Source organism: Stegodyphus dumicola, chromosome 4 (genome assembly GCF_044657685.1).
Source record: "Stegodyphus dumicola isolate Sdum_Otavi_A_Nest chromosome 4, ASM4465768v1".
NCBI classification, from domain to species: Eukaryota; Metazoa; Arthropoda; class Arachnida; order Araneae; family Eresidae; genus Stegodyphus; species Stegodyphus dumicola.
The window spans coordinates 250,860,677-250,877,662 of NC_140771.1; the positions used below are offsets into that span (position 1 = coordinate 250,860,677).

At 33.8% G+C, this 16,986-nt stretch overlaps 1 protein-coding gene across 1 annotated transcript in view; it reads right to left on the bottom strand.

Annotated features, from left to right (window-relative positions):
- Trpm (transient receptor potential cation channel, subfamily M) overlaps positions 1-16,986 on the bottom strand; it is a 1,045,900-nt gene that overhangs the window by 158,027 nt on the left and 870,887 nt on the right. The window lies entirely within an intron of this gene.

Below are 16,986 nucleotides of genomic sequence, written 5' to 3' on the forward strand. Positions count from 1 at the left end.
GAGAAACATACATACATTCAAGCAGATTCTTCATTCTTTAATTTCTTTAAATATAACACAGGGCAGTAATATTTGGTGGCAACAATTTGAAAAGTGAAATATTTTTCAAAGAGAACCAGCGCAAAATGCCAAAACGAAATTAATAGTCCTCCTCAGCAAATTGCCCGTTTGGGCTAAAAAGGCAAGAAAGTTTTTGAAATAAGAAATAAATAGCAGTTTCAAAACAGAATTCTTAAAAAATACTTGTACTTTAATTTGATACGAAATTAGTTTAATTCTTTGAACGTCAAGCAGTTGCCATTCGAAAAGTACAATTAAACTATAGAGACATGCCGATAGCAGGATGTGTTACCACTTACAGCACAAAAGCATGGAAGAGGGAAATACAATAATTCCTGACATTCTTCCCCACATAAAGAACGACCGAGTCCAGAAATTCCAGGTGGTGATGAATAATTATAAACCATATTTTAATTCCGACTCCACTATACAGACATTATGATTTTGATGGAGTTAGAAACGTAAAAAATCAACTACGTCTGCCCGGGATTCGAATCGTATATCTTCCAGCGCTGGTTATACTTTATAAACCTAATTAAAAGAACATTTACCGCCCAATATTGTCATTTAACTGCAAAAGAACCCAATGAGGGAAAGTAAAAGGTTTATGAAGTGGGTGTTATATAAAAGCGATTTGAAAACGATTTAAATTTTGTTTCTCCTTAAGCTTCAGAAATCTTCAAAAACTACTTGGCATGATTTCTACTATTTTAAATTAAGATTTTAAAAAAAGGCTTTTTTAAATTTAAAGAAAAATTTTAAAAAAGGGGGTCTGCGATATTTTTATTCACCGAATATGACTTGTGTAAACGAAAGCTGCAGCATCGTTCAAAGAACAGCATCAAAGGTTAGAAAAATTAAGAGACGTCAAAAATGTTAGCAAGTCAAAACTGTTTTATTCTAATGACAGTAAAGGAGAAAGAAATAAATGTTGCATCTCAGGACACTAGGCGAAAAATGCAATGACACGAGAAGGTCATTAATAAATGAAATCTAGTACTAGGAAGAGGAAGAAAAAGAACAAGAAAACGCTTTCAGTTAGAAACAAAATTTTCCACTGCTATTCGAATAAATATCCTTTCATCCCCGATCTTATTCAGTGCCAAAAGATCAAAGCTATTAAACAAACAGACTACCAAAAAATCTCTTAAGCGAAATATCTCAGGGCATATTATAAATTTCGTATATTATCTCAGCTAATATAAATGGGACAGCAATGCTTTGGAGCAACTGTGAATGTTTGTTCCCAGAAAAATTACCCCCTTTTAATACGATAACAAATCTCTCAACAAGCGGCTTTTTTTTTTTTTTTTTTTACGTTTTGTGGGTTACCTTTATTTACTAAATATCATGTTATTATTCGCACTTACACTGTAGAATTAAGTTCAAAAGCAATACGACAAAATAATTTTTAAATAATCATAATTTTAGAATTTCCGATATGCAGTCTCGCGCGCTGGAGATAAATTGTTTTTCCCCGTACAGTGTTGCCATTTGCTTGCTTTTAAATCACTGAGTTTGTTAATCAAAAATTCGTTAAATTTCGACAAAATATGAAATAGATAATAAAACAAATTCCAAATTTGGTCTTCCATATGCCCATATTCGGTGGAGGATTACGTTATTCAGAATTGGATGGCTCTAGGTACCGTCGTTTTATCACAATGCGAGAAACATACATACATTTATGCAGATTCTTCATTATTTAATTTCTTTAAATATAACACAGGGCTCTGATATTGGTTGGCAACAATTTGAAAAATGATTCGCCATTTATAGTGAATCCACGCAATTATAGTCCTTCTGAGCAAACTGCCTCTTTGGACCATTAAGGAAATAGAACCGCAACTTCATTGAACACTAATCGAGATCCTAAAATTACACTGTAATGCCTGGAATATAGAGGTTATGGTAGTCAGTAGTTTAAGTGAGAGCATATACAGCTGATATATACACATTTTTAGAACGATTTCGGTGAAGTTTAAAGTATTTTTTTTTCCATATTCAATATGTTAGCCTTTTTTCTGGACTATAATGTTTCCTCGTAATTTTGTAAGGGATTTTTGTAATTTTTGTAATTCCTTCCTCGTAAGGAAGTTTTGTAATTTTTTCAGGATTCTTCTTCCACTACTTTCCCTAGTCCATCAATCGTGGTAGGTTGGCACTTAGAGGTTTTTTCCAAGACCAAAGGCAGAGTGAATCCTCACGGGATTTTGCAGGAATATATTGAAAAGACATATATGAAGAAGTATATGTGGTAAGAAAGAAAGTTTCAGTCCAAATCATCTTTATATATTTAAGCGGCTAAAGTGTGTGTCGCCGACAGTTTATTGTTGCCACTAGGAAAAATAAGCGCGGAAATTAACGTTTCCGGAGTTTTTAATTATTATCTCGACCGATTAAAGTCGTACGAAGATGAGAATGGTATTGATGGATTCGGAGAATTTTTTGGAATCCGAGGATACGCATCTTGAATTTCAACTCGGCGCCGTTCCGTAGATATTCGAGAAGAAAGAATTTGGCACGTAGCCAAATCCCTCTAATAGGGAAAACCCAAGAAAGTAGAAAATGTAGGGAAAACGTACGAGAAAAATTAGTTTTTAATTCATATCTCGGCTAATTAATGTCTCAAGAAGACGCGAATGGTCAAAATGGCATGTAACGGACCTGCGGAATCCAACGGTGTGCTTCGCCAAGACCGGAAGCCAGCCGTTTCGGAGGAAAGGATGTTATTTTACCCCATATATATATATATATATATATATATGGCTTAAGTGCCTGTTTGTCGCCGATAGTTCATTGGTTGCTTGCGTAACTGTACTAGCCAATGGGGTGAAGTTGCCACGGCACAGGGTTGCCGTTTCAATTGAGATGTAGCCAATTTCCTGTAAAACTTGTCTTTGTTATGACCATCCATAAGTCTCAGGGCCAAACGCTTAAGCGTGTTGGCGTTTTTTTACCTGAAGCTGCATTTGGACACGGTCAACTTTAAGTTGGCTGTTCAAGAGTTCGTGAAAGAACGGACGTAAAATTAAAAATAATGGATGGTCCTCTGTCTGCAAGGCGAGCTTACAAATGATGGAAAGATCTACCCAAGAAATGTTGTGTACAAAGAGATCTTTGACATGTGAATTAACATTTCATTATTTAAATCTCTTTTATTTATTGAGCTAGCGGTGGCTCTTAAGAAATGTACCGCCAGTGGTTTCCTTCATTGCACTCTACGTTAAGCAATTAAGCAAGTAGAAGGGGGAAACCCCTTGGGGCAGTAAGCAAAGGGGCGTCCTCGCCGCCTACCCTGGGTAATTCAGTTTAAATTAGCAGACACCTTTGCACAAATCATTTTAATTACAATTTATAATATCTAGAACAGCGGTCATTTCGTATGACCGCCGGGCTTTCTAGTATTTTATAATCAGCTTTATCATAATTATGTTTTGTCGGATTCGCGAAACTGTTTATCCAATTATTAACTTATATTTTATATAGTACTAGCGGAAGTACCTGACGATAGAGACGTAACGACGAGTTGCGTAACTGTGTTGCGTAACAACAGAGAGGACGTAACGATTCGCAAAAATACGATTCATAGTCATACATTTTTCAGTCTGATGCGATATGGAACCCACATAAACAATTTCGATGGAAAAATAAACTAATGCTCTCTTATTATATCAGTAACAATGGCACGCTGGTTTTAATCTTTTTAGTCTTTCTAATAGTAAAAGCTAGAGCTCAATCCAATATTTCACTTATATTCAATTTTAGTCGATTAAATGTGGCAAAAAAGATCAAATTGATCAGAAATCAATAACGCGAACAAACATACAAACAGATATTCTTCTTCCTATATGTGTAGATTTTGCAAAACTGACAAACGTTTGATTAACAAACTCTACGATCTGAAAGCCAGCAGCAGCAATACTTTTCGAAATGGAGCATTTTTAACTCCAACGCGTGAGACTGTTACCGCTCAGAAAAATGAGAGCAAAATGAAGGGGTTTTAATTAATATCTCGGGTGAATTAAAGTCGTAAGAATATGTGAACGATTTGTAAGCTAGCAGTGGCAACACTTCTCGAAATAAAACAGACTTTTATCTCCAGCGTGCGAGACTGTTGCCACTCGGAAAAATGAAGGCAAAAAGTAGAATTTTCAGAGATTTTAATTAATATCTCGGATTTTAGCTTTTTCTTTCTTTTTTTTTTTTTTAAGTCCAAAGGGGCTTTGTCCCTGAAGGCCTATTGTTTTCCTTTCGCGATTTCGCGTTGAATCACTATAAATGTCCGTTTCACTTTTCAAACTGTTGCCACCAAATGTTAGAATCCTGCATTATATTTGAAAAAATTAAATAATGAAAAATCTGCGTAAATGTATGTCTATTTCTCGCATTGTGATAAAACAACGGTACATAAAGCCATCGAATTTTGAATGACGTGATCCTCCTACGAATATGGGCGTGTGGAAGACCTAATTTGAAATTTGGAATTTGTTTTATGATCGATTTCATATTTTGTAAACCTTTAACGAATTTTTGATTAACAAACTCAAGGATTTCCAAGCGAGCAATGGCAACACTCTACACGGGGAAGAAAACCTTTTTGAATCTCCAGCGCGCGGAACTGTGTATTGGAAATTCTAAAGATAGCCTCATTTTAAAATTATTTTGCGACATTGCTATCGAATTGAATTTTATGGTTTAAGTGCAAGGAACATGATATTTGATAAATGAAGGTAACACACAAAACGTTAAATAAACGCCCCTTTGGAAGTAATTTAAAATCTAAAACCTTTCAGATTTTTTTATTTTTTTATTTTATTTTATTTTTTGGAAAAAGTGGACGTCGACCTTTCCCAGTACCCAGAAAAGAACCGTAGGAAGTTTGGTGACGATAGCTGTAGTAGTGACGAAGTTAATCGCGAACAAACACACAGACATTCTTCTTTATATATAAAGACAATGTCCATGAAAATCATAAATCTGTAGTTTTCACTTAAAAATACAAAAGCTGTTCGCCTATGTTTTAGACGATTTTGTTCTGTTATAAAAACATCATCTGCTTGACATTTTTGTTTCACTCAAACTATATTTTTGAAATTATAAGTTATCGTCCGCTACTTGACAGTTTGTTTTATGCAAAATGGCGATGTAAGGAAGCAATGAATAGAAGACTACGTCTGTGGTCATTCCGAAGAAAATTACTCGAATTTAGATATTAGAAAAGCTGTGAAAGGCGTAGATTTTCGAAATCTACGGTAGATGAGATGTCAACAAGAAAGGTATAAACGTCTAAGTTTGGCTACAAGTGAAAAAACTATTCCAAATACATATCTAAGTAACAAAACGGAATGTTTCGGATGTTGCAAAGGTGAGATCTTTAATGCTAAAAGAAAATTCGCCAGATCAATGTCCAATTGCAAAATTATAAAAATGCTCTACGTCGGTTGCAAACAAAGTGATTACTGCTAATTTGTATCTTAAAAAGAACATGATAAAAAAACATGATACGCATCATCTTTCTCCACGATATCCAAAAATGTATATCCGGTCAAAATTGGGAAAATGTTATCCCAATACATGAATTTTGGGCTTATTTAAATGACTGCAATAAAAAGAAATCCATCCATTACCACGAAAAAGGAGGGGAAAAAATCTCAAATCATGGCTCAAAGATTCCAAAAAAAAAGTTTTTCAAAGGGATTTACGATTATTGCTTTTTATCCGTAGAACGGCAAATTAAAAATGAAGAAAGTGAAGAAAATATTAGTACCAACTCCATATACGATGGCATTTCGAAAAGTAAAGATACAATGGCTCGTATTCCTTAAAAAAAAAACATTTATTTAGAAAACGTCAGTTACATCTTATTAACTGGATTATTTATTATTTTTCGACATAATCACCCCAGTTATCCAAACATTTGTTAAGTCGGTGCACAAGCCTTTGTATCCCACAGTCATTGAAGGTTGCCGCGTGTTGGAACCCAGGGCGCATACAATTTCCTGTACCCTAACTTGACAGTCACAACTTCATAAAGAGTTGTCATTGACACTTCCGGTATGATGTGATGAAATTCTCTCAATTTGAGACGTCTCTTCGCACGAATGGCTTCCTCTGTTCTCTGAAGAAGGGCATCAGAGACTATAGATGGCCGACCTGTTCTTTGTTCGTCATGAACATCGGTCCTACCTTCAGAGAAATGACGACACCATTTCGTTACATTTTGTCGATTCATAATGTTCCCATATACAGAAACAATTTCTTTGTGAATATCCGCTGGTCGCTGATCTTTTGCATGAAGAAAACGTATGACGGAGCACACTTTGCATTCGGCGGGATTCTGAATCGGCGCAGCCATTTTAAACACGACCTACTCCAACCAGAGCCGAACGACCGCGAGGAGAAAGCTAACGGTTCAAGGTTAACACCTGTGTTGCCAACTTGCTCACCAAAACTTTTCTTTTTCTCTGGCGTAAGGTGTATCTTTACTTTTCGAAATGCCCTAGTATATCTCAGTATATATTCAAGCAATATATTTCAGTATATATAATTTCAGTTGTCCATTCATATCTAATTTTTGTGCATCTTGAAAGACGTCAGCACATAAACATTTAGTCAGTAATTCTAAAAAATAAATCATTTAAAATTTTATTTATACTTTCTTTTTTTCTGCGTTTCCTAAATAAAAAGAAGAGTGCATTATGGGAGTTATGACACAAAAATAAGTTTACCAATTTATCTTTATCAAGGAAACAATAAAAAGTTTTTTGATTAAACTCCATAAAGCAAGAAGGAGTAATTGAAAAAAGCAAATATTAATCATATTTTTAAAGCACGAAACTTCCATAGAGGAATTTTAACCATCATTATACTTTCAAACAGTTAAAAACTAATTTATCCACAAATGGTTCCTTCAAGCACGCATCACAAAATTGCTGTGTTTTCAATTCCAATGTTACTGAATGTATATAATTAAATTTTTATTTGCTGACTAAAGTAGGCACGATGTAAAGGACATTCTGTACAGTTATCTTTTCCGATATGCTTACGTTAATTAATGAAAAGCAGAAGTCCCCAGTTTTTTCAACAAAAATTGTTTTTAAAAGGTCATTTGATAAAATAATCATACATGTAGCGTAGAAAATTTGTAGTACGTATAAAATATTTATTATTGTTTTATCAATACATTATTTTCTTCTAGGAATCATTTTCTTCCTTTTGTTTTTCGGTGCCACGCGACATACGTGAATCAAGATAAATTGAGATTACCTGCATGGGTCATTAGCCTAAAACATCTGGGAAACAATGAATTATGGTATCAAAGAACCACATAAATAGTGCTTATGTAAATAAATTGGGCTTATTGTGCTTGTGTTGACTACGTAAAACTGTCCAGAATAAGAAATAGTCGTGCTTGAAAATTCCTCTAATAACAATAATATCTAGCACATATACTGCTGAAAATGCTCTTGTAGCATAATATGACGATGTAAAACTACGTAGAATAAAATAAGTATTGATACTTGCAAACTATTCTAGATTGGAAAACAAAATAATTGCTTGCTTAGTGATATTTCCGCTTTAAATTTCTTCTGTAATACTCTCGTAAAATATACTACTTCTGCTACTGTAAAATAAACCTTTTAATACTCACGTAAACTACAAGGAAGGTGTTTTGAATATTGTGATATATATATGTTACGGTGAAACACCGAAATCTGGAGAATGTCGACTTTAACCGGTGAATGTCAACATTCACATAGTCGCTTGGTGCATGTCCGAAATATTTTCCAAATACTCTTATTTCTGACTTACCCGACATTCACCATGTACTAATGGTGAATTGACCATTTTAACAGCAAGAAGGCATAAATATATATTTCAAACATGTAAAATTTTACAGTGGAATAAATTAGCATATTACTGACATTAGGAGTTAAAAAGCTAAAAGATATCCTTGGCAACAGAAAAGGGCCTTCGCTCTTCCTTATGAGATAAAATGTGGACATAATTATATTTTATTTGACATATATATGTATATGTGTTACGGTGAAACACCGAAATCTGGAGAATGTCGACTTTCACCGGTGAATGTCAACATTCACATAGTCGCTTGTTGTATGTCCGAAATATTTTCCAAATACTCTTATTTCTGACTTACCCCGGTCAATGTCGATATTCACCATGTACTAATGATGAATTGACCATTTTAACAGCAAGAAGGCATAAATATATATTTCAAACATGTAAAATTTTACAGTGGAATAAATTAGCATATTACTGACATTAGGAGTTAAAAAGCTAAAAGATATCTTTGGCAACAAAAAAGAGCCTTCGCTCTTCCTTATGAGATAAAATGTGGACATAATTATATTTTATTTGACATATATATGTATATGTGTTACGGTGAAACACCGAAATCTGGAGAATGTCGACTTTCACCGGTGAATGTCAACATTCACATAGTCGCTTGGTGTATGTCCGAAATATTTTCCAAATACTCTTATTTCTGACTTACACTGGTCAATGTCGACATTCACCATGTACTAATGGTGAATGTTGAACATATAATAATATTATATTTCCTTCTCTGTAATTCATTCGCGAAAAAACGCACTTGAGACTCGGAATAAGAACTTAAGAACATAAGAACTTAAAACACACAGTACATTCAAAATGAGAAAAGGAAAATAATAGAAGTTATAAACTTACCAAATTATGTGATTCAAATCTTATTTATTGCAACTACTTAAACTATTATGACACTTTGAATTGCACAAAAGGCCCTTGCTTTTACAACTGCATTTATTTGTGGAACACTTCCTTTTGGAATGGCCAGCGTGTACATATACTCCTCTCTTTTCGACCTACACCAGAGCATATCTGTGATTGTTGACATACACCGGTGAGGGTCCGAATGTACAAGAATGTAAAGAAATATTCGATCTTTCACTGACGTATTTGGTGAATGTTGACATTCTCCGGTGAAAGTCGACATTCTCCAATTTCGGTCTTTCACGGTAACACATATATATACATGGAATATAGAAAAAAATTACATTTAATACTCACGTCTGCACATCAACACGTTGTTGTTACTTACCTCACCTGTCTCATATTAACATAAGAACAAGCCCACGGCATTCATGGCTGCAAGGAATGCAAGGTCGCGCCTGCCGCAAGTGCTTTGAGCACCATACAGGCGATAGTACGATTTCCGTTTAGTACAGTACGCTCAGTTCCAGTTTGATGGAGAGCTCCTCTTTCCCTAACACCAAGCTCTTGAGAGAGCTTTCGACTTGCCGCATATTAAGAGTGCTCCTATACCGCACAGACACTATACATTTACAACCATCCACGCCTTTTTCGGGATTCAAACACAGGTCCTGCGTTACGGAGGTCAGCGCCGCTAACTGCTATCCTGATTGGGCGGTACACAGAACACATTGACACTGAACACAAATAAAAATAACATGACAGTTCGATATCTCCCGTTCTACTGGACTGATTGTCGAAATTTAACTTGTCTTTTCCATGTCTCTAAAGTGTTACGTAGAAAAAAGGAAAAAATTACTTTTTAACTATCTTTTAAGCTGACTGCTTGGTGCCGCGACAAAAAAATATTACTCAAATCAAAGAAAAATCAAATTCATAATCATCAAAGATCAATCGAATAAACAATCATATATCATATCTATCAATCGTATAATGATATTGGTTTAATACAATAGGGCGCATTGTGAAGCCCACTATGGAAAAGTCAATAACCCCAATTCAATAAAACTCCATGTTTCTTAAAAGCCTCCCGGCTCAAACAAATGAAGGGACATGACAAACCACTGTAAATTAACACACAAAATAAAACAAGTGCAATTAAAAATTCTAAATCAAACACATTTATTAAATTCTTGAATATATTATATTATTAGTAAATACTTGGGTACCTGCTCAGTATCCCCTACCACATATTTTTACCATGAAAATATCGCATCTGTTACACAAAATTTCAGCTTACAATAATTAAAATTTTAAATTAATAATTAACATTTCTTTTTCACAAATTAAGAAGGTGTAACATATTTTAAATCTCCAAATAAATGGTTCTCGTTAATTAGAAACTAACATTTTCTGACTCACTCAGTAGGTGAAACAAATTTTAAACATCCCAAAACTGGCCTTGAAATAATAAATCACTTCTTAATTTTACTAACTATAACACCTAATTTATATAAGTAATAACAATATAAATCATTATTAACTGCTCCACTAATGGCATTTGGGAATACTAAGAGAGAGGGAAAATAATCTTAAAAATTTCACTCACATATTCTTCGGAATACACAACCTTGGAGGAGTGTTCAGTTTTCCTAGTAACGGAGGAAATCTATTTCCTTGAGCCAACACTTTGATTACGATTTAACTAACACTCTCGAGCTCAAGTCCATTCTGTACAAGAATATCTGGAAATGGGATGAAGATCTTTTGGCAAACCGCCAGATCAGGGATGAAAGTTGTTCTACAGGAACATATTTCTGTGTGGAACGTCTATTGGGCAGGAACCACAGGTGCAGGATAGTAATAACAAATACTTCTACCTGGGAATGTTTATGTGTCTGGAACCTCAGGTGCCGGATACTAATGACAATACTACTGTTTGGAACTTCCAAGTGTCAGACATATTTAATTCAGCAGAGCAGTTTTTTAAAAAAATAAGCTTTCAAAATCTCAGCTCCTCCGTGTTAATTGAATTTGGTATATATTTATTAACATCTCTTTTTTTTCATTAAACATTTTTTACTCTTCCTTTCACATTTTTCCAAATAACAATTCGCCCATTTTTTGATGATTTCTTTTTAAAATTTATATTTTAAAATAATTTTTATAATTTTTTCGGAAAACATTTTGAATTATAAGCTGTAAAACTTTTATCATAATCTTAAAGTAGATGTATGTCTAAGGGTACTTGCAATTAGAGGTTTTTTATTCAAAATTTCCTAAGATATAAGCGAATTGACATATTGGTGCATTTTGAAATTTTGCATATTTGTTATACTCGATAATAATGCCACATGTAGTTTACGCACTTTGTTAAAATTATTTGAAGGTGTCAAACGGCGACCATTTTTCTGCTCGTGTACAATGAAAAAAGGAAAGGAAAATAGGTTGCTATAAATTAAGAAGTTAGCCAAGTGAATTAGTCTTGGCGCAAACTGAAAAGAATGCACCAAGATAAATTTTTTAATTTCTCCATGAATTTCTCACCAAAATTACAAAATTTAATATCTAGGCATAATTTGAGTCGTAGAATCGAAATATGGAAAACAAATTGGTATGTTATTTCAGAAAAAGTCCGAATTTTCGTCAAAATACCTATCTTAGAACAATGCTATATATAAATATAATATATATCCTAAGTGGCGCTTCCGAGGGACGAAAAATGAAATTTGAATTTTGTCAATCGGCCCTGTAGAAGAGGAAGTATAGAACTGTGCACCCTTTGTTTTCCGCAGTGTACATCAACATGTAGTTATTATGGCTCACAATAACCTTTTTTTAACCATTGCTTTTGTATGCGACATAAATTGAGAAACATATCTCGAGGTTTTACGAAAGTTCATTTAGAAAAAATTACATTCAATACTCACGTCTGCACATCAACACGTTGTTGTTACTTACCTCACCTGTCTCATATTAACATAAGAACAAGCCCACGGCATTCATGGCTGCAAGGAATGCAAGGTCGCGCCTGCCGCAAGTGCTTTGAGCACCATACAGGCGATAGTACGATTTCCGTTTAGTACAGTACGCTCAGTTCCAGTTTGATGGAGAGCTCCTCTTTCCCTAACACCAAGCTCTTGAGAGAGCTTTCGACTTGCCGCATATTAAGAGTGCTCCTATACCGCACAGACACTATACATTTACAACCATCCACGCCTTTTTCGGGATTCAAACACAGGTCCTGCGTTACGGAGGTCAGCGCCGCTAACTGCTATCCTGATTGGGCGGTACACAGAACACATTGACACTGAACACAAATAAAAATAACATGACAGTTCGATATCTCCCGTTCTACTGGACTGATTGTCGAAATTTAACTTGTCTTTTCCATGTCTCTAAAGTGTTACGTAGAAAAAAGGAAAAAATTACTTTTTAACTATCTTTTAAGCTGACTGCTTGGTGCCGCGACAAAAAAATATTACTCAAATCAAAGAAAAATCAAATTCATAATCATCAAAGATCAATCGAATAAACAATCATATATCATATCTATCAATCGTATAATGATATTGGTTTAATACAATAGGGCGCATTGTGAAGCCCACTATGGAAAAGTCAATAACCCCAATTCAATAAAACTCCATGTTTCTTAAAAGCCTCCCGGCTCAAACAAATGAAGGGACATGACAAACCACTGTAAATTAACACACAAAATAAAACAAGTGCAATTAAAAATTCTAAATCAAACACATTTATTAAATTCTTGAATATATTATATTATTAGTAAATACTTGGGTACCTGCTCAGTATCCCCTACCACATATTTTTACCATGAAAATATCGCATCTGTTACACAAAATTTCAGCTTACAATAATTAAAATTTTAAATTAATAATTAACATTTCTTTTTCACAAATTAAGAAGGTGTAACATATTTTAAATCTCCAAATAAATGGTTCTCGTTAATTAGAAACTAACATTTTCTGACTCACTCAGTAGGTGAAACAAATTTTAAACATCCCAAAACTGGCCTTGAAATAATAAATCACTTCTTAATTTTACTAACTATAACACCTAATTTATATAAGTAATAACAATATAAATCATTATTAACTGCTCCACTAATGGCATTTGGGAATACTAAGAGAGAGGGAAAATAATCTTAAAAATTTCACTCACATATTCTTCGGAATACACAACCTTGGAGGAGTGTTCAGTTTTCCTAGTAACGGAGGAAATCTATTTCCTTGAGCCAACACTTTGATTACGATTTAACTAACACTCTCGAGCTCAAGTCCATTCTGTACAAGAATATCTGGAAATGGGATGAAGATCTTTTGGCAAACCGCCAGATCAGGGATGAAAGTTGTTCTACAGGAACATATTTCTGTGTGGAACGTCTATTGGGCAGGAACCACAGGTGCAGGATAGTAATAACAAATACTTCTACCTGGGAATGTTTATGTGTCTGGAACCTCAGGTGCCGGATACTAATGACAATACTACTGTTTGGAACTTCCAAGTGTCAGACATATTTAATTCAGCAGAGCAGTTTTTTAAAAAAATAAGCTTTCAAAATCTCAGCTCCTCCGTGTTAATTGAATTTGGTATATATTTATTAACATCTCTTTTTTTTCATTAAACATTTTTTACTCTTCCTTTCACATTTTTCCAAATAACAATTCGCCCATTTTTTGATGATTTCTTTTTAAAATTTATATTTTAAAATAATTTTTATAATTTTTTCGGAAAACATTTTGAATTATAAGCTGTAAAACTTTTATCATAATCTTAAAGTAGATGTATGTCTAAGGGTACTTGCAATTAGAGGTTTTTTATTCAAAATTTCCTAAGATATAAGCGAATTGACATATTGGTGCATTTTGAAATTTTGCATATTTGTTATACTCGATAATAATGCCACATGTAGTTTACGCACTTTGTTAAAATTATTTGAAGGTGTCAAACGGCGACCATTTTTCTGCTCGTGTACAATGAAAAAAGGAAAGGAAAATAGGTTGCTATAAATTAAGAAGTTAGCCAAGTGAATTAGTCTTGGCGCAAACTGAAAAGAATGCACCAAGATAAATTTTTTAATTTCTCCATGAATTTCTCACCAAAATTACAAAATTTAATATCTAGGCATAATTTGAGTCGTAGAATCGAAATATGGAAAACAAATTGGTATGTTATTTCAGAAAAAGTCCGAATTTTCGTCAAAATACCTATCTTAGAACAATGCTATATATAAATATAATATATATCCTAAGTGGCGCTTCCGAGGGACGAAAAATGAAATTTGAATTTTGTCAATCGGCCCTGTAGAAGAGGAAGTATAGAACTGTGCACCCTTTGTTTTCCGCAGTGTACATCAACATGTAGTTATTATGGCTCACAATAACCTTTTTTTAACCATTGCTTTTGTATGCGACATAAATTGAGAAACATATCTCGAGGTTTTACGAAAGTTCATTTAGAAAAAATTACATTCAATACTCACGTCTGCACATCAACACGTTGTTGTTACTTACCTCACCTGTCTCATATTAACATAAGAACAAGCCCACGGCATTCATGGCTGCAAGGAATGCAAGGTCGCGCCTGCCGCAAGTGCTTTGAGCACCATACAGGCGATAGTACGATTTCCGTTTAGTACAGTACGCTCAGTTCCAGTTTGATGGAGAGCTCCTCTTTCCCTAACACCAAGCTCTTGAGAGAGCTTTCGACTTGCCGCATATTAAGAGTGCTCCTATACCGCACAGACACTATACATTTACAACCATCCACGCCTTTTTCGGGATTCAAACACAGGTCCTGCGTTACGGAGGTCAGCGCCGCTAACTGCTATCCTGATTGGGCGGTACACAGAACACATTGACACTGAACACAAATAAAAATAACATGACAGTTCGATATCTCCCGTTCTACTGGACTGATTGTCGAAATTTAACTTGTCTTTTCCATGTCTCTAAAGTGTTACGTAGAAAAAAGGAAAAAATTACTTTTTAACTATCTTTTAAGCTGACTGCTTGGTGCCGCGACAAAAAAATATTACTCAAATCAAAGAAAAATCAAATTCATAATCATCAAAGATCAATCGAATAAACAATCATATATCATATCTATCAATCGTATAATGATATTGGTTTAATACAATAGGGCGCATTGTGAAGCCCACTATGGAAAAGTCAATAACCCCAATTCAATAAAACTCCATGTTTCTTAAAAGCCTCCCGGCTCAAACAAATGAAGGGACATGACAAACCACTGTAAATTAACACACAAAATAAAACAAGTGCAATTAAAAATTCTAAATCAAACACATTTATTAAATTCTTGAATATATTATATTATTAGTAAATACTTGGGTACCTGCTCAGTATCCCCTACCACATATTTTTACCATGAAAATATCGCATCTGTTACACAAAATTTCAGCTTACAATAATTAAAATTTTAAATTAATAATTAACATTTCTTTTTCACAAATTAAGAAGGTGTAACATATTTTAAATCTCCAAATAAATGGTTCTCGTTAATTAGAAACTAACATTTTCTGACTCACTCAGTAGGTGAAACAAATTTTAAACATCCCAAAACTGGCCTTGAAATAATAAATCACTTCTTAATTTTACTAACTATAACACCTAATTTATATAAGTAATAACAATATAAATCATTATTAACTGCTCCACTAATGGCATTTGGGAATACTAAGAGAGAGGGAAAATAATCTTAAAAATTTCACTCACATATTCTTCGGAATACACAACCTTGGAGGAGTGTTCAGTTTTCCTAGTAACGGAGGAAATCTATTTCCTTGAGCCAACACTTTGATTACGATTTAACTAACACTCTCGAGCTCAAGTCCATTCTGTACAAGAATATCTGGAAATGGGATGAAGATCTTTTGGCAAACCGCCAGATCAGGGATGAAAGTTGTTCTACAGGAACATATTTCTGTGTGGAACGTCTATTGGGCAGGAACCACAGGTGCAGGATAGTAATAACAAATACTTCTACCTGGGAATGTTTATGTGTCTGGAACCTCAGGTGCCGGATACTAATGACAATACTACTGTTTGGAACTTCCAAGTGTCAGACATATTTAATTCAGCAGAGCAGTTTTTTAAAAAAATAAGCTTTCAAAATCTCAGCTCCTCCGTGTTAATTGAATTTGGTATATATTTATTAACATCTCTTTTTTTTCATTAAACATTTTTTACTCTTCCTTTCACATTTTTCCAAATAACAATTCGCCCATTTTTTGATGATTTCTTTTTAAAATTTATATTTTAAAATAATTTTTATAATTTTTTCGGAAAACATTTTGAATTATAAGCTGTAAAACTTTTATCATAATCTTAAAGTAGATGTATGTCTAAGGGTACTTGCAATTAGAGGTTTTTTATTCAAAATTTCCTAAGATATAAGCGAATTGACATATTGGTGCATTTTGAAATTTTGCATATTTGTTATACTCGATAATAATGCCACATGTAGTTTACGCACTTTGTTAAAATTATTTGAAGGTGTCAAACGGCGACCATTTTTCTGCTCGTGTACAATGAAAAAAGGAAAGGAAAATAGGTTGCTATAAATTAAGAAGTTAGCCAAGTGAATTAGTCTTGGCGCAAACTGAAAAGAATGCACCAAGATAAATTTTTTAATTTCTCCATGAATTTCTCACCAAAATTACAAAATTTAATATCTAGGCATAATTTGAGTCGTAGAATCGAAATATGGAAAACAAATTGGTATGTTATTTCAGAAAAAGTCCGAATTTTCGTCAAAATACCTATCTTAGAACAATGCTATATATAAATATAATATATATCCTAAGTGGCGCTTCCGAGGGACGAAAAATGAAATTTGAATTTTGTCAATCGGCCCTGTAGAAGAGGAAGTATAGAACTGTGCACCCTTTGTTTTCCGCAGTGTACATCAACATGTAGTTATTATGGCTCACAATAACCTTTTTTTAACCATTGCTTTTGTATGCGACATAAATTGAGAAACATATCTCGAGGTTTTACGAAAGTTCATTTAGAATTCAAACAAAACAAATGCAACTATCTTTGTTGAAGCTAAAGCCCAGGCATTTTAAATGTATTGCAATTGAAACACTTTCTAATTTTTTTTTTTTAAATTTTCGATTGTGCTTTCTAATTAAATGTCTGATTTAGTTATTTTTTCATCGCAGTTTCT